The 20,445-nt window shown below is 43.1% G+C and overlaps 2 long non-coding RNA genes across 2 annotated transcripts in view; one reads left to right on the top strand and one right to left on the bottom strand.

The window, feature by feature from the left end:
• Positions 1–19,702, top strand: part of LOC113886227 — a 31,294-nt gene extending 11,592 nt beyond the window's left edge. The window contains exon 3 of the long non-coding RNA XR_003509395.1: positions 17,550–19,702. This is a non-coding gene — a long non-coding RNA (uncharacterized LOC113886227). The remainder of the gene's footprint in view (positions 1–17,549) is intronic.
• On the bottom strand, positions 1,067–4,868 carry LOC113886228. The gene is made up of 2 exons (XR_003509396.1): positions 2,157–4,868; positions 1,067–1,383 (listed from the first exon to the last, which is right to left on the bottom strand). It is a non-coding gene; the product is annotated as an uncharacterized LOC113886228 (long non-coding RNA).
• Positions 19,703–20,445: the final 743 nt, after the last annotated feature.

Below are 20,445 nucleotides of genomic sequence, written 5' to 3'. Positions count from 1 at the left end.
GGGCCCGTCAGGCCAGTCTAGGAAGACTGCTTCAGTCTTGGCAATGGTCAAGCCCTCAAGGGCCATGACCACACCACTTATTTATTTGTATTCCCTCGTGTAACCCAGCATGGAGCTTTGTCCAAGTAGCCAGACTAGCTCAATGATCCAGGGGGTACAGCCATCAGCACGGCAGTCTGGGTTCAGATCCCTGCTCTGTTGTTCAGCCCTGGGACTCAGGAGAGTTAACTGCCCTCTCTGGGCCTCAGTGTGCTCATCTGTTAAATGGACGTGGCGAGAGTGCCTGCATTATGAGGCTGCTGCCTTTAGAACAGTGTTTGGCTGATTTGCTACTGCTTTGAGGCACATGGCAAGTGTTGGTGAAATGGAAAGCTGGAATCCAGGTGGCATCACACTGTCAGACAGATGCCCATGGTCTTAGCTTTGGGCCCCTTGACTCTAGAGGAAGCCCAGATGGCTAAAAAAACCCAGCTGCCACCTAAACAGACATTTCTCCAAAGAAGACATACAGATGGCTAACATGAAAAGATGCTCAACATAGCTCATGATTAGAGAAATGCAAATCAAAACTGCAATGAAATATCACCTCACACCAGTTAGAATGGCCCTCATCAGAAGGTCTACAAACAATAAATGCTGGAGAGGGTGTGGAGAAAAGGGAGCGCTCTTGCACTGTTGGTAGGAATGTAAATTGATGCAGACACTATGGAAGACAGTATGGAGACTCCTTAAAAAACTAGGAATAAAACAATCATATGACCCTGCACTCCCAGGCATATACCCTGAGGAAACCAAAATTGAAATAGACACATGTACCCCATTCTTCACTGCAGCACTATTTACAATAGCTAGAACATGGAAGCAACCTAGATGTCCATGAACAGATAAATGGATAAAGAAGCTGTGGTATATATACACAATGGAATATTATTCAGCCATAAAAAGGAATGCATTTGAGTCAGTTCTAATGAGGTGGATGAACCTAGAAACTATTCTACAGAGTGAAATAAGTCAGAAAGAGAAAGATAAATATTGTATTCTAATGCATATATATGGAATCTAGAAAAATGGTACTGAAGACTTTATTCACAGGGAAGCAATAGAGAAACAGATGGGTAAGCTGGGCAAGAAGCCCACCACCAATTCCATCCCTTCTGTTGCACCCCCATCCCAGCTCTCTCTCCCTCTCTTCACCTTTCTGTCCATCCACAGGAGATTGAGAACGTCAGCCAACAGCCCTCCAGGTCCAGAGGCTGGACTTCAGGGTACCAGGGCGCTCAGTCCTGTGGATTCGGAGACTCTGGGGTACCGGGGATGAGTAACTGGATTCCAGAAGCCTCTGTCCTCTGGGAGGCGGTGTCAGATCCAGCCTAGGCCCTGTACCTGTGCAGAGAGTAACGTCGCCGGAGGGCATACATTCGCCTATGCATTCCCCTCTTGGCTGTGGTCACCCCAGGCCACCCCTTTGGGCTCTGCACTCCGTCAAGCTCATCACTGTGTCTAAAGAAACTCCTTAGAGAGCTCAGGTTCTCCCTGCCAAGGCAGGACCAGCTGAAGAAGGATCCGGAGCTGGAGGGGCCTAGGGAGGGGTGACAGGGAGAGCGTTGGTCCCTTTCGGTTCCCAGGCTCCAGCTGCTCCGGATCCTCTGACCAGCATCAGGGTTCCTGCGGCTCCTGCTTTCCCAGGGTCTAGAGCCATGCCTGGCACTCAGCGGCCTCAAATATACCTTGACTGGGGATGGGCATTGTGGAGAGGGGCAGGGGGGCTCTCAGCGCTCTGGAGCACCCTCTGTTTTCCTCCTACAACAACCAGGGGTGGGGGCGGAGAAGCGAGTACAGGGTGTCTCCAAGGTTCTCAGCCTCGCTCCTGCCATCCTGCCTACCTTTACCACTCAGTGCCACACCTGCCTCCCCCGGCTCCAGCCCGTTACCACAGCTTCCCGCCCCTCCTCCATTTTTTGATGTTAAATGCACATACAAGGTCTCATCAGTGGTCTTAAGAATCAAAGTCTTCCGCTAAAGAAATAAATCTCTAAGATGACAGACTTCAGGCATCAACAAGAGAGAGGAAAGCCTGTCTTGGGGAGGGGGTGACAATGGGGACTTCCAGAGGCACAGAAAATTCCCTTGAGACCCAGCTCCCCCACCAGCCTCACCCAGAGCATCCTGTGTTAGCTCGATGGCACTAGCAGGGAGTCACCCAGAGCCTGGATGAGGCCCATCTGAGTATGAAAGCTGATGACACGGATGCAGGGAGCTGAGCAAAAGCGGCCCTAGGGTGCCTTTCTTCTCAGCACAGCCCCTGACTGCAGCCAGTCCAGTGGCGAGCGGTCAGCAGTCGGGGAGTGTGGCTGCCCGGCCCACCTTCCTGGCTGCCTGGGTGTGGTCTTGCAAGGGGGAGGCTGGGCTGTGAAAACAGACGATGTCAATTTCAGGCAGCATTTGCGGAGAATACTGTTCCACTTGCTCATTCTTCTTAGAACTCCCCCCAAAACTTGATTCGATCAGCCGTGGATGAGAAAGGCCTGTTACCATAGCAACACCACTGTGAGAATGAGAAAAATCAGCAACAGAGCAGGCTGGGCTCTCATCTGGAAGCGGGCACCAGGAGGGTAAAGAAACAGAGCAAATCCGGGTGACCCTGAGCCCACCATGCTCCCTGTGGTTGAACTTTCATCCCACGTGGGACCCCAGGAAAGGCACAGGGCGCCCCCAAGATGATTATGCCGAGGGACACATACCTGTTCATTGCCTGGTTTCCATTAAGCCAGCCTGGACTCTTTAGTCCTGTGTTTATTTTCGTGGCTAATGTAACTCATGCAGACTGATGAATCTGCATGCTTCTTTTTCTTATATTGTTTCCTGTTTAGTGGAACGTGTTCAGTATTTCTATGCATATTCATTTCTTATCTGATGCTGCCAAAGGGAACCATGGCCCTTATTTCCTCTTCCAAGGCCATGGCCTGGATAAGGTTCACAGTCAAAGGTAGAGAACCTTTGCGAAAGCTGAAGGGTTTTGGTCCAGCCTCTACACCCTTCTGGAGTTGGACAAGCTGGAGTTTCTAAAGAGAAATCGTTGGCTGGCTGGATTCAGTGTCCCAGCCCAGGGCCAGAATGAGATGTTCAGGAAAGGTGTTTCTAGGAGGCATGCGGCTTTGAAAATTTCCAAGTCTGCACTTGAAGATTTGAGATAAAGTGACCCTCCTACCTTTCTGAAGCTCTCTTTCTGCCAGTTTCCTCAGAGACCCACATACCAGCCTACCTCTGGGCCTGGCCAGAACTAATAGCCCTGGGTTTGGAAATATCCCCCAGTATAACCTCCTCCAAGGGTTTTACCCTTCGCTCAGAACTCCACTGGGCCTTTTAAAGTAGATTGAATCCATATGTTTCTGATTCATTTACACTTTACTCATCAGAATGTTCCCTTTTTTATGAGTGATTTGTTGTCTTAAGATGCCTTTGCAGTCTTGTTTATAAGCATGTCTTAACCCCTTAGAAACAAGATACTGTGTCTTGTTAAGCATGGGGGTAGGGGCGGAGGTGGTAAAAATGTAGCTTCAGGTCTGAGTTTGTTTTGGGTCACAAGAGGAAATGCAATGTTTCAGCAGAGCTGTTTGGTGTAAGTGTCAAGAGATTTGTCTTTTCTGCTCAGAGTATTGGGCTTCAAAGTGAATATCCATCCCCTCCTCCTAGATTGAAAACTCAGCTTCTCTGAGCAGCTGTGTAGCCCTAGGCCGATCACTTAATCTCTTTTCTCCTCAAATCCTTCATCTGTAAAATGGGGATAATAGTGGTCCCTGCCTCACAGGGCTGTTGTAGTAATAACGTGATGTGGCTGTTATAAAAGTGTGAGTCATACAGAATTAGCCAGAGTTTCTTTAAACAGTGCCAAGCCCATGCATTCTCTATCCTTTCCACCAATATGCCACCCCTCTGATTCACTTTGCTCCAATGAATCGTCCAGGACTCAGCTCAAATATCACCGATCTTAACACCTTCTCTGCTCACCAGTCTTGACTGACATTTTCTCCTCTGTGTCCCTGCAGCATCTTACACATGCCTCCACTGTCAGTCTCACCACTTGGCTTTTTGTTTCTATGACTTGACTTCCCCCCAAGGAAACTGACATCTCCTTGAGGGCAGTAAAGTGATTTTTATCTTGGTTTGACCCCTAGGAGGTGCTCAACAATAGTTTGAAATTAAGGAGATAGAAACAGAAAACAGGACACAATGGTGCTCGCTCTTTTTTTGTACTCAGGATGAATCCAGTTAGCTCTATTTTGTGAGAACTCTGGCTTTACAAGAAAGGCGACAGATGGAGTAAAGCAGTGGAGACACTGTCTCCAAGGTGAGTGGGGTGGGGGGTGGCCAGAGAGAGAAAGGAACCAGAGAAGACTTGGGATTTGAACCATAGAGGCAAAGCCAAGTTTCCTGGAGAAGGTGGAGAGTTCATTTTGGGATGTGCTGAACATAACACTCATGTTAAACTATCTTGCAAAATATGGATGTGTGGGCTGGAGAAAGTTTGGAGCTACAGATGTTGAAACACCGAGGGAACATTTGAAGTCAGGGTGGGTCATATCATCCAGGAAGCATGGTCTCTGAGGCCTTAGAACATAAACTGTCAGCCAGTATCATTTTTTCTAGACACTTAGAGCATAAAGTTAGGTTGTTCATTAGAGACCTTTCTATAGCATTTACAACTATAAATTTCCCTCTTAACACTGCTTTCACTGCATCCCGTAAGTTCTGGTATGTTATGTTTTCATTTTCCCTTGTCTCAAGGTAGTTTCCCAATTTCCCTTGTGATTTCTTCTTTGACTCACTGGTTGTTGAAAAGTATGTTGTTTAATTTCCACATATTTCTGGATTTTTCAGTTTTCCTTCTGCTATTGATTTCTAATTTCATTCCATTGTGGTTGGAAAAGATATTTTGTATGATTTCAGTCTCTTTAAAGAATCTATTAAGACTTGTTTGGGGGCCTGTCCTGGACATTGTTCGTTGTGCAATTGAGAGAAATGTGTATTGCGCTGTTGTTGGGTGGAGTGCTCTGTATGTGTCTGTTGGGCCCAACTGGTTTCTAGGTTGGTTCAAGTCTTCCATTTCATTATTGGTCTTCTGTCTGGTTACTTAAAGTAGGGTATTGAGTCTCCTACAATATATTATTACAGAGCTGTCTTTTTCTTCCTTCAATTCTTTCAATATTTGCTTTATATATTTGGACTCTGATTCCTGTTGCATATATGTTTACATTTGTTACATTTTCCTGGTGAATTGACCCTTTTATCAACATATAATGTCTTTGTCTCTTACAGTAGTTTTTGACTTAAAGTATATTTTATCTGGTATTTGTATAGCCACCTCAGTTATGTTTTGGTTACTATTTGTATAGAATATCTTTTTCCATCTTTCACTTTCAATTTATGTGTCCTTAGATCTAAATTTCTTATAGGCAGCATAAAAGTAGATCATACTTTTTACTTTTTATCCATTCTGCCAGTGTATGCCTTTTGATTGGGAAATTTAAGCTAGTTACATTTAAAGTAATTATTAACAGGGAAAGACATGCCATTTTGCTATTTGTTTTCTGTATGTATTATAGCCTTTTTTTGTCCCTCATATCCTCTATTACTGCCTTCCTTTGTATTTAGTTGATTTTTTTTTTTTTTTGTAGTGACATGTTTTGATTTCCTCCTCATTCCCTTTTGTGTATATTCTACAAGTGTTTTCTTCGTGGTCACCATGGGGATTTATATTACCATTCTAAAGTTATAACAATCTATTTTGAATTGATACCAACTTAACTTCAGTGACATACAAAAACTCTTCTCCTTTACAATTCTATTTGCCCCCAACTTTATGCTATCAATGCCACAAATTACATCTTTATATCTTATATACTAGTTAACAAAGACTTTCTCCATGTATTTACCTTTACCAGAGACCAACATCTTCCCAGGGCTGTGAGTAGCTTTATAACATCCTTGCACTCCAACCTGAAGAAATCCCTGCAACATCACATGTAGGGCACAACCAACCAGTGGTAATGAATTCCTTGTTTTTGCTTATCTGGGAATGTCTTACTATCTCCCTTATTTTTGAAGGAGAGTGTTGCTGAATATAGAATTCTTACATGATAATTTTTTTTTTCCTTTCAGGACTTTAAATATATCATCCCATTGACTTCTGGCCTCCAAATTTTCCAATAAGAAATTGGCTGATAATCTTACTGGGTATTCTTTATATACAATGAGTAACTTTCCTCTTGCTGATTCAAGATTTTTCTCTTTGTCTTTCAACAGATTAATTATAATGTGTCTCAGTGTGGGTCTTTTTCGTTCTATTCTACTTGGAACTCATTGAGTTTTTTGAATTCAGATTCATGTCTTTCCGTAAATATGAAGAGTTTTCAGCTATTATTCAAATAAGCTCTCAATCCTTTTTCTCTTCTACTTTTGGGACTTCCATAATGCATATTTTGGTCTACTCGATGAGGTTCTGTAAGTTTCTTAAACTCTGTTCACTTTTCTTTATTCTTTTCTTCTTTCTGCTCATCAGGCTTAATAATTGCCAGTGTCCTATCTTTGGGTTCATTGATTGTTTTTCCTGTTCAAATTTGCTGTTGAACCCCTCTAGCTAATTTTTCAATTTAGTTACAGGTATCTCACACTTTTTGAAAGTTAGCTTTATGTCATTTCACTTTTACAAAAGACCAATATTAGTAACTGTTTTTACTAACCAAAAGAAGTCAGAAGAGAATATTCGCTTTTACAGAAAAAAAGTGAAAATAGCCTTCAGGATTTGTTTTGCAGTGAGCTATTATAGAGACAGTACTTCTCCAGGAACTACACTCAGCATCTCAGCATCAAGCCACCATAGTTTTGAACTGTGTATGTGAGCATCTGTGCTTTATCCTGATTTATTTTGTGCATCCATTAGCAATATGTAACCTAAGGTAATTGCTTCTTCACTTTATGCCACTTTGGCTTATTAAAAAGTTTCACAGAAATGCTCTGCTTTCAGGGAGTAGGGGAAACCTTATTGTACTTTGCAGCTTCAGAATTCCTGTTTGGTTCCTTTACATAATTTCTGTCTCTATTCTCATTGTGCTCATATGTTGATTCCTGACTCTCCTTAGCTCTTTCCCCATGCTTCTCTTTAGCTCTTCTATCTCTATTCTCGTTGTGCTCATATGTTGATTCCTGATTCTCCTTAGCTCTTTTCCCATGCTTTCCTTTAGCTCTCTGAGAATATTTTAGATGACTGCTTTCTTATGGATACAGAGAACAGATTGCTGGTTGCCAGGGGCAATGGAGAAATGAGTAAAGGTGGTCAAATGTCCTTCCAGTTGTAAAATAAATATGTCCTGATGATGTATGTACACTGGTGATGTAACGGGCACCATGGTAACTACAGCTAACAATACTGTATAGTATATTTGAAAATTAAGATCTTTAAAAGTTCTCATCACAAGAAAAAATACAATTCTGATGATGGGTATTAGCTAGAGTTATTGTGGTGATGATTTTGCAATATATACATATATCAAATCATTATGTTATACACCTAAAACTAATGTACTGTTATATTTCAATTATGTCTCAATACCAAATCAAACCAAATTTTGGTATAAACATTGAATTTCCTTACTAAAATTTGAGAAATTCATCTCATTTAAATGCTTTCTTCTCTGCAATCACCCTCTGTGCTTTTCCAGTCTTCTAACTTCACTGAGGTTTTCAATGGCTAAGTCAAAGCTCTCTTTTGGTAAATGTCACATTGCACTTGAAAATAATTGGGTTATTTTCAAATATCTTTTGATACTGATTTCTAACATTATTACACATTAATAAGAGAACAGACCCTGTATGATTTCAATACTTTTAGACCATGAAGGTTTTGCACCTTGTTTTATGTCCCTGGATATATTCCAATGTCTCCTGGTTTATAGTCTGTGGGAACATGAACAGAATTTGTATCCTGCTATTGTGTGAAAATTGTATAAATCTTAATTATGTTAAATTGGTTCAGAATGCTTTTCAGGTCTACTATATCCTTCTACTTTTCTGTCTATTCATTCTATTAATTTTTGAGAATTTGATATTAAAACTCCAACTAAAAATCTTAATTTATCTACTTAAAAATAATTGTAATATAAGTGAAATTATATGTAAGTTTGTTCTATATTTTCCAAGTCTCCTGTAAATATGTTATCATACTTTCATGATTTAAATTTAAAAAATTGTAATGAATAAAATTTGAGAAATTCTGAATTCTCAGACACAGGTCCAAGAATCAGATAAAGGATGTGGACTGGTGTTGAAAGCAGTTGTCTCTGCACAGATGTAGACATGTGAACACCAAGAAGGAAGAGGGGTCTGAGAGAAATTGGGAGACGGGGATTGACACAGATACACTATTGATACTACATGTAAATCAGATAACTAACGAGAACCTGCTGTATAGCACAGGGAACTCTACTCAGTGGTCTGTGGTGACGTAAATGGGAAGGAGATCCAAAAAGAGGGGAATATACGTATACGTATGGCTGATTCCCTTTGCTGTACCGCAGAAACGAACACAACACTGAATGCAACTATGCGCCAATAAAAAAGAAGCAGAGTACTGGGATCATATGCTTTCTTTCTTTGTACTGGGTTTGTATTTTCAGTACTTTCTATACAATACATAAATTATTTTTAAATTTATCAGTTTGGTTCAGTCACTCAGTCATGTCCGACTCTTTGCAACCCCAGACTGCAGCACGCCAGGCCGTCTTGTCCATCACCAGCTCCCGGAGTTTACTCAAACTCATGTCCGTTGAGTTAGTAATCCATCCAGTCATCTCATCCTCTGTCTTCCCCTTCTCCGCCTGCCTTCAATCTTTCCCAGCATTGGGGTCTTTTCAATGAGTAAGTTCTTCACATCAGGTGGCCAAAGTATTGGAGTTTCAGCTTCAGCATCAGTCCTTCCAATGAATATTCAGGATTAATTTCTTTTAGGATGGACTTTTTTGATCTCCTTGCAGTCCAAGGGACTCTCAAGAGTCTTCTCTAGCACCACAGTTCAAAAGCATCAATTCTTCGGCGCTCAGCCTTCTTCACAGTCCAACTCTCACATCCATACATGACCACTGAAAAAACCATAGCCTTGACTAGATGGATCTTTGTTGGCAAAGTAATGTCTCTGCTTTTTAATATGCTGTCTAGATTGGTCATAACTTTTCTTCCAAGTAACAAGCGTCTTTTAATTTCATGGCTGCAGTCACCATCTGCAATGATTTTGGAGCCCCCCCCCAAAATAAAGTCTGTCACTGTTTCCATTTTTTCCCCATCTATTTCCCATTAAGTGATGGGACCAGATGCTATGTTCTTAGTTTTCTGAATGTTGAGTTTTAAGCCAACTTTTTCACTCTCTTCTTTCACTTTCATCAAGAGGCTCTTTAGTTCTTCTTCGCTTTCTGCCATAAGGGTGGTGTCATCTGCATATCTGAGGTTATTGATATTTCTCCTGGAAATCTTGATTCCAGCTTGTGCTTCATCTATACAATACATAAATTATTTTTAAAATTATAAAAATATCTTAAGAAATTATATATTTATTGCAGATGTTATAGGACATCTGCAATCCATATTCTTTTAACAGTCAATCCAGTTAGTTTCTTTAAACCTAAAAGAAATAAAAAACAGTCCTCCAGAAATTATAGAATCATTAGGCTTTTCACCAACAGAAACTTTCTTCCACTTCAATTATTCCAAATAATTAAAGATGGGGTATTGCCTCTGAATTTTTCTCCCCCAGCCATTTATTTCTTTTAAGGAAGAACTGGAAGCCTGCAGGCTTGTTTTAGAAGGAATTCACATGTCAGATGACAATGCATGACAGGTGACAGATTTTTCTGCCAAACAGAATAGAATGAACAGGTATTCTCAGGAACTTAAGGGCACAAACTCTGTCTGTTCTGTTCTCTATTTTAACCATTTAACCAGGCTGTGGGCTTGGAAGGAGGGAGTAAATGAGTGAAGAAATGAATAAGCTAATAACTAATGTTCTCTGTGGAGCATTGTTCAAAAATAATTCTACCTGCAATACATAAAGGATCAAAGAAGATCCTCATAGAAACACATACCTTATTTACATGTTTCTCTGGAAGTTAATCAGTAACTCCTAAAGCCAGTAATTTTCACACTGGTCAACCTAGTACTAAAAAAAAATAATTGTCTGAAGTCTTCGTCTTGTATCCAATGCCTGTATTTCTCTGGCGATGGTTTCTGCCATTATTTTTTCCTTCGAGTGTTTTACTATTTCTTAGTATGCTGATGATTTTCTTTGGTTGAAAACTGAACATTTGTAAAAATGACCTCCTCTCCCAGTGCAGGCTGTCTTTGTGCCGGGGAAATCCTTAAGTAATTAGCCAGGCACAATTTGAGTCTCTGGACCATCCCATGGAAAAAGCTTAGGGTCTTCTTGGAGCATGCGTCTTGTCTGGGCTTGTGTATGGCTTTTCAATCACCTCACATACACAGTTGCTTATAAATATCTTGACGGTACAGAGTCTCACCTCAGTTTCTCTGTAGGACCTTAGATTGTTGATGGTGTGTCTCCACCTGTAATCCTTTGTCCCTGACACTAGTACATCCATAGTTTTCTGAGCAGTGCCAGCTGCTTCTCTCTGCTTTGGATCTGAATTAGGTGACACAGAGGCCACTCCTTCAAGCAGCCCCCAGAGAGGTTACAACCTTGCAAATCTGCTCTCTTCCTTCCCGTTCAAGGGAGGGGACTGGGAGCTGCTGTGTCCTCCAGACCAAGACCACCAGGGAGAGGGTGGGAAAAGGGCAGGCAAAAATATCCATACCACAGACTTTCCTACTGTTCTGAGAGTGGCATTTCCTTAATTGGGTGTTTGCTAGGCTGCTGTAGACCTTTGTTTTTCCATAACTCATACAAGGTTATTTTATCCAGTTTTTGGTTGGCTTTTTTTTTTTTTTTTTTTTAATGTCTCCATGAGGAAATGAGGCAGTTTCCTAGTCTGCCATTTCTTTTACTGGTGTTTCTCTCCATTATCATTTTTATGGCTCCTTCTCACTCCCTGCTGATGGATATCCTTGACAGATGGAAAGGAAGACAGATCAGGGCACACACAGGATGACGGATGAGTTTCTCCCACAGGCAGTATCTCACTGCTTAGGAGCAACAAGCTATGAGAAGCAGAGGCCTTAAGAAGGCCAGCTTTTCCGACCTCAACCACTACCCCCAAGCATCATACAATCCTATCCCAGTGTAACTGGACCAGGTGGTGGTTTTACCATGGTTGATCCAATGGGTGTCTCATGTTGGACTGGTAGCTCCGAAAAGACTCAGTTTCCCTGCAAGCAAAGCCAGACACAAGAGCATCTAGGCAAGTAGTTTATTGGGGAGGTGATTCCAAGTTGCAGAGATGAGGATGGGCGAGAGTGATAGACAAGAAGAAAAAGCCAATATGAGAACATTGCATCAGTGGCTGCTTCTGTGGCCAGGAGGGGCCCCATTCTGCCCATTGTGTTGAACTCCCCCAAGAAGCAGACAGAACCATCCATTCCCAGGAATTTCCCCAAAGAAGACTGGGGAGCTGAGCAGTTGTCCTTGGGGGCACTCAATCTTTGCTCCATCTCTCCTCTGAGCTTCGTATCCTGAGTTTACTGGGTTCCCATCTATCTCTGAGGTGTTACCCAGCATATGTAAGGCAGCAGTGGACTCTGCCATTGGTCAAGGGTGTGTGTGAGCTGGCTAAGGTGGTACTTGTGAAGACTGGGGATGCTGATGGGGAGTAGGCAGGGTCAAATGTCTTTGAAGCCTGGCAGTTGTGCTACAGCCTTGTAAGTAGATGTGTTATTCTACCAAGCAGAACTCACCAGCGTAGACGCAGCATCTCATTTCTCCTCTTCTGCCTCTCTCTTTTCTCTCTTCTATTCTTATCAAATTCCACCCATTAAAAAAGATGTCAGTACTATAATAATACAGAATTGAATCCTATGCTTCTCCAAGGCACCGGTGGTATGCAAGTTTTCCCCCTGTTCTCAGAGTTTCCTAGTGGCTGGTAATCAGAGAGATACATCTCAATCCCAGAGGAAAGTCCTTAAGATATTCTTGGATTTTTCGACGGTGCCTTTGCCGGGAGCCAGTGTGAGGAATTCTGCCCATGGCACCTTTCTGCGTATTGAAGATTCAGGGGAACCAGGTCATATCCCAACAGCTACGGATCTGACTAGTGACCCTGCACTGGTCTGCACTGGCTTCTCTATGGGAAACACAGCACAAAGGAGGTGCCCAGCAACCCTGTGTGCAATCTGCAGGCATTCATTCCCTTTTCCCTGAGGGTTTTTTTGGCAGAACAGCAAGCTCTCTGGCTCTGCAGCTAGAGAACATCACTAACATAACATAAACGCTGGGCAGCTGCTGGAGCTGGAGGTGGTTCATGATGAACAGCTGTGTGAGGTTTGACCTTTGGGGAGAAGCAACACCAAGCCTCACCACCATAGGCTGCTTTCCATTTGGGTTTAGTGCACATGAGGCATGATAACAATTAACCACATGGTTTTGGAGGGGAAGGAAATTAAAAAGGCATTTCATCTGCAGTAAAGAGAGGGGGTACAGAGAAGAAATTCTATGAATGGCAGTAGAGAGAACAGTTACTAGAACTGCTGGAGGTATGGACTATTAGGAGTCATTAGCTTTATGAGAGTCAGGACATTCACTATTACTTATGTGATTCTGCACTAAGTAACCCACTGCTAGAACACAAAACCGGAGAAGGCAATGGCACCCCACTCCAGTACTCTTGCCTGGAAAACCCCATGGACCAAGGAGCCTGGTGGGCTGCAGTCCATGGGGTCACTAAGTCACACACAACTGAGCAACTTCACTTCCACTTTTCACTTTCATGCATTGGAGAAGGAAATGGCAACCCACTCCAGTGTTCTTGCCTGGAGAATCCCAAGGACGGGGGAGCCTGGTGGGCCGCAGTCCATGGGGTCGCACAGAGTCGGACATGACTGAAGCGACTTAGCAGCAGCAGCAGAACACAAAACACCCTGTGGCTGCACAAGTGCAGCTTTATGAAAGGACAAGGGTCGGGAGGGAGGGGGTTCTCGAGACAACTGGGGACACTGGGTCAGAGAACTTGGGATGCTCACTGGGGTTGGATATTCAGTCATAAACATCAAGGCTAAGATGTTCTGGGAAAGGTTGTCAAGACTTTGGGCTTTAAATCTTGGGAGAAGATTCTTTTTGTAAGATCACTTGAAATTCCCTAGAAACTGCTTATTTCACTATAATAAAATGAACAAAAATAATCCACGTGAAAACATTAGTCTTCAGAGGTTGGAAAGGTAAACACATTGTGGTTGAAGACAACAGAAAATGAATTTTGGTCGCCTTCCTTAAGCAATGCCAGCTGTGGGCTTGCTTTCTCCAAGCGAGACAGGCTCTAAGAGAAGAAAGGGGAGGGGGGCTTTCGCACCAAAGACCCCATGTGTGTCTGGCATAAGACAACCATATTCTATTATTTTCCTCCTCAAGTCACTATTATAATTGGAGGCTGATAGTAGTGGCATCATAAATGTTTGTTCAAATAAACACCTCCATAGCTCAAAGTCTACTTGGATTAAGCAAATTAAAATGACTGAAACTGAATTCTGTGAGTTTAGTAAGCTTTCCCCCAGAGAAGGCAATGGCACCCCACGCCAGTACTCTTGCCTGGAAAATCCCATGGACGGAGGAGCCTGGTGGGCTGCCATCTACGGGGTCGCACAGAGTCGGACACGACTGAGCGACTTCACTTTCACTTTTCACTTTTATGCATTGGAGAAGGAAATGGCAACCCACTCCAGTGTTCTTGCCTGGAGAATCCCAAGGACGGGGGAGCCTGGTGGGCTGCCGTCTCTGGGGTCGCACAGAGTCAGACACGACTGAAGCGACTTAGCAGCAGCAGTAGCAGCAGCAGTAAGCTTTCCCACCCACTGTGTTCGGAGGTAGTTTTTAAGAGAAGTTGATCAAAAAGCTTCCAACAGTGAATGTGTATGTCTTACGGCACAACTTAGGGATGGAAAGCATGCTCACTGGTGTCAGAGCTGAGCTTCTGTCTCCACTGTTTATTAGTTGTCTGACCGTGGGGAAACTTGTTTAGCTTCTTTAAAGCTTAGTTTCATCAATTATAAAATGGATACAGTAATTGTACCTACCCTGTGGAATTACAGAGATTAAACAGGATAATTCTCATAGAATGCTTAGCACAGTATTTCACACAGAAAAGGCACTCAATGTTCGATGCAGTTGGCCATCAATATCCTCCTCTTCCTTTTCCTCTTCCTCACCTGGAACAAGGATGGGTAAACTATGACCTACAGCCAGTTTTTATAAATGGTTTTATTAGAACCCAGCCATGTCCATCTGTTTACACATTTCCCAGGGCATACATATTACAGTGCAGAGCTGAGTAATTGTGGCAGAGATTGTTTGGCTGGCAAAGTCTAAAATATTTACTGTCTGACCCTTTGAAGAAAAACTTTGCTGACCCCTGCTCTAGAAGAAGAAAAAAAATCTGGGGAAGCGTTCATGCTTTTCTTGATCTTGATTTACAAGGGTAACTTTGGTTGGGAGGAACTAGATGAATGAGCCTATAAAGAAACAGAATATTATGTTTTCCTCATAGATTTCCAAAATATACTAAAGGGTAGAGATGAAGAAACACTAAGAGAGAAAGGTGGGACCTTTTCATTTGAACACTTTACCCCAAGAGGAAAGACAGAGGTAGAATCTTTCAGCTTAAAAGAAAAAACACAGAAGCAAGCAGAGAATTTCTACTGACTTAGAGGATAATTATTTCAATGGGCATTGAACATGTGTTAAGTTATTTTATTAAGATAGAAGTTTCTGTTTCTGAGTCCATGGATGTAATATGGAGAAAGTCATAGACCAGGTATAGCATGGAAGTATTGGCACATAATAACAGATAGGGTATTTGTTCCCAGTAATCTTTTATTCCTCCTTTACATCTGAGTCAAATGCCAAGTACAGTGGAATTCCTGGTCTTCTAAAATTCTCTTTTTAGACCCATAGGTGAGAAAATCCTCTAAAAACTCACTTGGAGAAAAGCAGGGACTAAAATTGGAAACTTAGCAACAGATTGGAAAGAGAATGAAAAAGGACCAGAAATAATACCTGACAGATTAAAGAAAAACTGCTTTAGGAAAATCAGCTGAAAGAGAGGGAGGAACAGAAGGAACTTTCCCAGGGATCGAGGACTCTCTAAAGAAGAGATCCAGGTCAGGAAGGAGCACAAGAGCAGGATTAGGGTTAAGACCAAGAAATTGGCCAGCCTCAGCTTGCCTGCAATGCCCCCTCTGGTGCTGTGCTAAGTGCTAAGTTGCTTTAGTCACGTCTGACTCTTTGCAATCCCATAGACTGTAGCCTGCCAGGCTCCTCTGTCCATGGGATTCTCTAGGCAAGAATACTGGAGTGGGCTGCCATTTCCTCCTCCAGGGAATCTTCCTGACGCAGAAAGCACACAAGAGTTGAGCCAGGATCCCTTTTTATGGGAGTGTCCTTCTTCTGGTCCAAGATGCTATGTTAGGTGACCTTGCTTCCCATTGATCATCCAGAAGGAATGATGGACGATCATTAGCACCCTGCACTTTTGCTCGTCTGTTTTCCAACTACTCTACATAAACCTAAGACTACACTGGAACATACCCTGTGGGCACTTGGTGATTGTTGCGAAGTTATTTAGAAATTGGTGTCCAGAAGTTCCCAGATATTTCTCTTTCTCTCTTAGATTTTTCTAAAGTGTATGGCCATGATCACAGTGCCTGCAGAGCAGGGGCTTCATGCATGGCAGCTACTGTTATTTTCATTGTTGAAACCCAACCAGAAACTTTGGTTTTTGCTATTTAATAAAGACGTTCTGTTTGTTTCTTTATACCAAGCAAACAAAAAGCAGTTGTCTAAAAAGTCAGTGTAACTTTCAGATTCTCACCCTTAGAAAGTCCTAATCTCAAGTGAAGTGAAGCCGCTCAGTCATGTTCGGCTCTTTGTGACCCCATCGATTGTAGCCTACCAGACTGCTCCATACATGGGATTTTCCAGGCAAGAGTACTGGAGTGGGTTGCCATTTCCTTCTCCTTAAGTTCTCTCTTTTTCTCAATCTGTGATAAACTCCTTACGTGGCGATTTGCAGAAGGAGCCACTGCCTGAGACCATTCATGAGATACACATGTACAACCCCAACATGATTTTTGTTTCTAATTCTTGAATGAATGTCCTAAAATTCCCCACATCATAAAACCCCTCCACCAGCTCTTTCTTGTCCAGGAACACTGTGATTGCTCTTCTGTAGATTTGTAGGATAAAAGAAATTTGAACATTTAAATAATAATGTATTTTTAAAAGGCATAATAGGGTTAGTCAGTGAAAGCCACTCATCTCATGTCATCTGCAGAAGAAATCTAATATGTTTTGGAGTTCATTGGGGAACCAGAGAATACTCAATTTTATGAGAGTATTAAGTTTTTATTGAATTACGTCTTTATTCAAAGCAGTTGGGTTCATCCACTGAAATGGGAAGTTTAATCCAGTGGTCTTTGGGCTAGTAAAATTAAAACCATGATGAGAGTCTTTTGATGAATCAGTGCTTTCAGCAAAGATTGTTGGGTCAGATTGTGGCTATTCCTTGGAGATGATGTTGGCGGTGGCTCTTGACTGCCTCTATAAGTAGCCAAGGCCAGCAGGTCCAGCGCCCTTAAGTGGCCCAAGCATGTTGCAGTGACCAGTGGAAGAGGACACAGGAATACAAAGTCCTGCTTCTTAGGATTTTGCCCCTAGTAGTTGAAATGACCACACTTCTCTGGATTTCAGTTTTGTCATCTTCTAAAATAAAGACATAAAACTATGAAAGATTGGCTAATCTGATGTCAAGCTAGTTACTTAAAACTCTTCAGGGCAGAGTGTGAAAAATAGACACCTCTAAGCACAAATCTGGAAACAACTGTCCATCACTATAGGGCTGGTGAAATAAGCTGTGGTCGATCCAACCCTAAGGGCCTTTGAAGAAGCATAAAGTGGACCTGCACGTGCGGGTGTGGAAGGATCCCTCAGAAATGTTTGCAAGTGAAAAAAGCAATGTGCAGAGCAACAGGTATGGCAGAATTTCCCCTTGTGTAAATAAGAATGCACGTGGTTTACTGAGGGACATATAAGAAACTGTTAACAGTGTTTATCTTTGTAAACTAATAGCTCTGCACGCTTCAAGTAGTATTACTAATAACAATGATCATGTTATCAGTTAAGGGTCAATTTTTGTTGTTGTTTGGTTGGTTTTGTTTTGTGTTTCTTTTTTGCCAGCACTGTGTGGCATATGGGATCTTAGTTCTCCAACCAGGAATTGAACATGGGCCCCCTGCAATGAAAGCACAGAGTCTTAACCACTGGTCAGGAAAGTACTAAGGGTCTATTCTGATGCCTCATTTCCTTTGTCCCCTTCAACCTGTATCTATTAATATGTGATCACAAGCAGCTACCTTGGAGTTATGGGAAGAGCCCTGCATAAACTGTGGACCTGCGTTTAGATCATCTATTGGTGAGTGATCCTGTGCAAATAACTTCCTTTCTCTGGACCTCAGTGTTCTCATCTTTTAAACGGAGTAGCAAGATGAGCAATGAGATGTGAGGGTTCTATTTTAATTTTCACATGGCCTTTATCATCTATCTAGGGAGACATTGACACACAGAAACACACTCGGACAGAAAAACAAGAAAAAACCAGAAAAGATCATGAACGAACCCTCAGCACTTTCTTTGCTAGCACTTTTCTGTGGGGAATAGAGAAGAAATAATTGTCCTGGAGAGAATCTATGATCTTCTGTTTGAAAGAAAACACACGTGCATGAAACAGACAGCGAGTAACATGGGGCCACATAGTAACACACCTGGATTTATTATATAGAGCTCACTTTAAAATATTACTCACCTAGAACTCAAGAAAACCAGGCTCACTGATGAAAGTCAAACCCTACTCCCTTGGCCACACTTACACTGACCTGTAAAATAAAGGGTGAGTCGGATGACCACTAAGTTCCTTGGCAGTGATAACATCTATGACTCCATGGTCTCTGACAGCAGGTCCAAGCTGAGGAATTGTTTTTCCCTGACACCAGATTCCTGCCTATTCAGTAGAGTCTCCGTTTCCAGTTTAGGGCTTTGACAACCCCGCATAACTCCTGTGTGCAAAATTCCCCGAAGATGAAGCCAACAAGGAGGCCCTCGCTGAGTCAGCCCCATTGTTGCTCTTGGCTCCGCCCTGTCTGCAGTGCATCTGAGGGGACTGAGCTGGGGCCCCAGGTGGCTGTCCCCAGCCCCATCACAAAGGCCCCAGTGAGCGTGGGGACCAGCACTGGACAGGGGCTCCAGGCGGGTCAGACTTGACGCCTGTCCTGACCCCATTGGCAGCCGGAGTCTGATAAAGACGGGATTGAGCTAGGGGTTTCTTCCTGACAGCTTAACGGATGGTGGTAATTAGGGGGCCTGCACGGAGGGTGTGGAGACACACAGACTCCATTGTCGGGAGGCTAAATGCTAGAAAGGTCAAGGCCAAAATGTGGTTATGAAAGAAGCCCAGAGTTTTCCAATATGAGTTTACTGGGCATGACCAAGTACACCCATTTCCTGTGGGTTCCTGACCCAGGACCATCCCCGATGGTGTCTGTACTGGAGCTTTGGTCCTTCAGGTTGAAGCCTCAGAGACCAGCCCCATGAAGGTAGAGGCTGAGCGGTTACCTGTGGAAGGTCTCAGCAAGCCTTGGACTTTCTTTCCTTCTCTGAGAAACCTCTTCCCCAAGACTAATAATCATGCCGAAGACAAGAACCAAAACACAAGTATAGATGTCTAAAGTTGCGTTTAATCAGTATTTGTTAGGTCTGTTTATGCTTTGTTGTCAAAACGATGATTAATGAACATGGCTTTAAGCCCAAGACACTTTCTGAGTCTTTTTAGGCCTTTTCTTAGAAGCTGGAAGTCACAGTGTGCCAGCCATAACAACGTCCAACTTAACGATGATCAAAAATACAGTGAGTAATGGCAGTAATGTCCTCATCAAGGAAAACAACAGCTCACGACTTGGACAGAAACCCAGGGAGTCAGCAAAACTCCCAACCGTGGAGAGTTAGAGGCTGGACTTGGCAAGACCCTCACCTGTCTCAGCACTAGTGAGTTCATTTCCTGGTGAAGAGGGTAAAGCAGACACCTGGAAGGAGATTCATTAATCAAAGACTTAGATAATTCCAGGGTTAGAAGGGATTTTGGAGGGTACAGAGTCCAATGCTTAAATTGTGCCTCCAATATTCCTGCCAAGTAGCTGACCCTCCTCTGCTGTAAGGAGGCTGGTGTCAGAAGCTCTTCCTATTTATATAGCCTGTTCCATTTTGGGCAACCACCAGTTTTGAGAACTTTTCCTAATATTGGGCTAAAAGCTGTTTCTTTTTACCTCCCCTGGATCAGATCTAATGTATCCCGTGGGGTTATATAGAACACGTCTAAGTCCCTGCTCTCTATATAACCAAAACTACCTATTTGATTTGCAGGGCTCAGTGCAAAGTAAAAACCTGGGTGAAAGTGTTAGTCACTCAGTCGTGTCCAACTCTTTTCGACCCCATGGACTGTAGCCCACCAGACTCATCTGTCCGTGGAGTTCTCCAGGCAAGAATATTGAAGTGCGTTGCCATTTCCTGCTCCAGGGGATCTTCCCCACCCAGGGATGGAACCTAGGTCTCTTGCATTGCAGGCAGATTCTTTACTATCTGAGCCACCAGGGAAATCCGAAAATTTGGGGCCTCCAGTTAAAAATGATTAAGAATTTGAAGGTGGTGCCCACAGAGCATTGAGCCCCACGTGGCTGGATTGGTGAGCACAACTGTTTGTAACTGTCCTACCTTATTTCTGAAGGACTGAACGTAGCAGAGTGCAAATAGGAGGGGATTTTTCTGCACTTTGTGTTGAATTCTTTCTCAGTTCCCTCTTCCTTCCTGCAGGTCCCATAGAATTTTCAGGTCATTTCCATTCTTTTATCAAACTCTCTTCTGATGGCTCCCTCTGCCTCCCCTGCCAGGCTTAGTACCCAGGGTACTAAGCCCTACCATGCTGCCCACTCAGATCTTCCTGTCCTTCTCAGGCTTCTTGTTGCATCAGCTTTTGGGGGGTGCAAGGCAGTGGTGGGGTGCACATTCCCTATGTGACAGATGCAGCTGTGATGGAGCCTTCTGTGCTGAGGACCCAAGGCTGTCTTTCTTTCTCATGGGGCTTTTCTAGGTTCCTCTGAGCCCCTCCCACTGGGCACGGTCACCGCCACTTTCTGATGTGGGTGTCACCTGCCTTGGCTGCTGCTCACAACACCCTCCCAGCCCACAGCTGGTGGTTC

This window comes from Bos indicus x Bos taurus, chromosome 29 (genome assembly GCF_003369695.1).
Source record: "Bos indicus x Bos taurus breed Angus x Brahman F1 hybrid chromosome 29, Bos_hybrid_MaternalHap_v2.0, whole genome shotgun sequence".
In the NCBI taxonomy this organism is placed as follows: domain Eukaryota; kingdom Metazoa; phylum Chordata; class Mammalia; order Artiodactyla; family Bovidae; genus Bos; species Bos indicus x Bos taurus.
The sequence above is the reverse complement of the archived record's forward strand: the minus strand, read 5'-3'. Positions and strand labels throughout refer to the sequence as shown.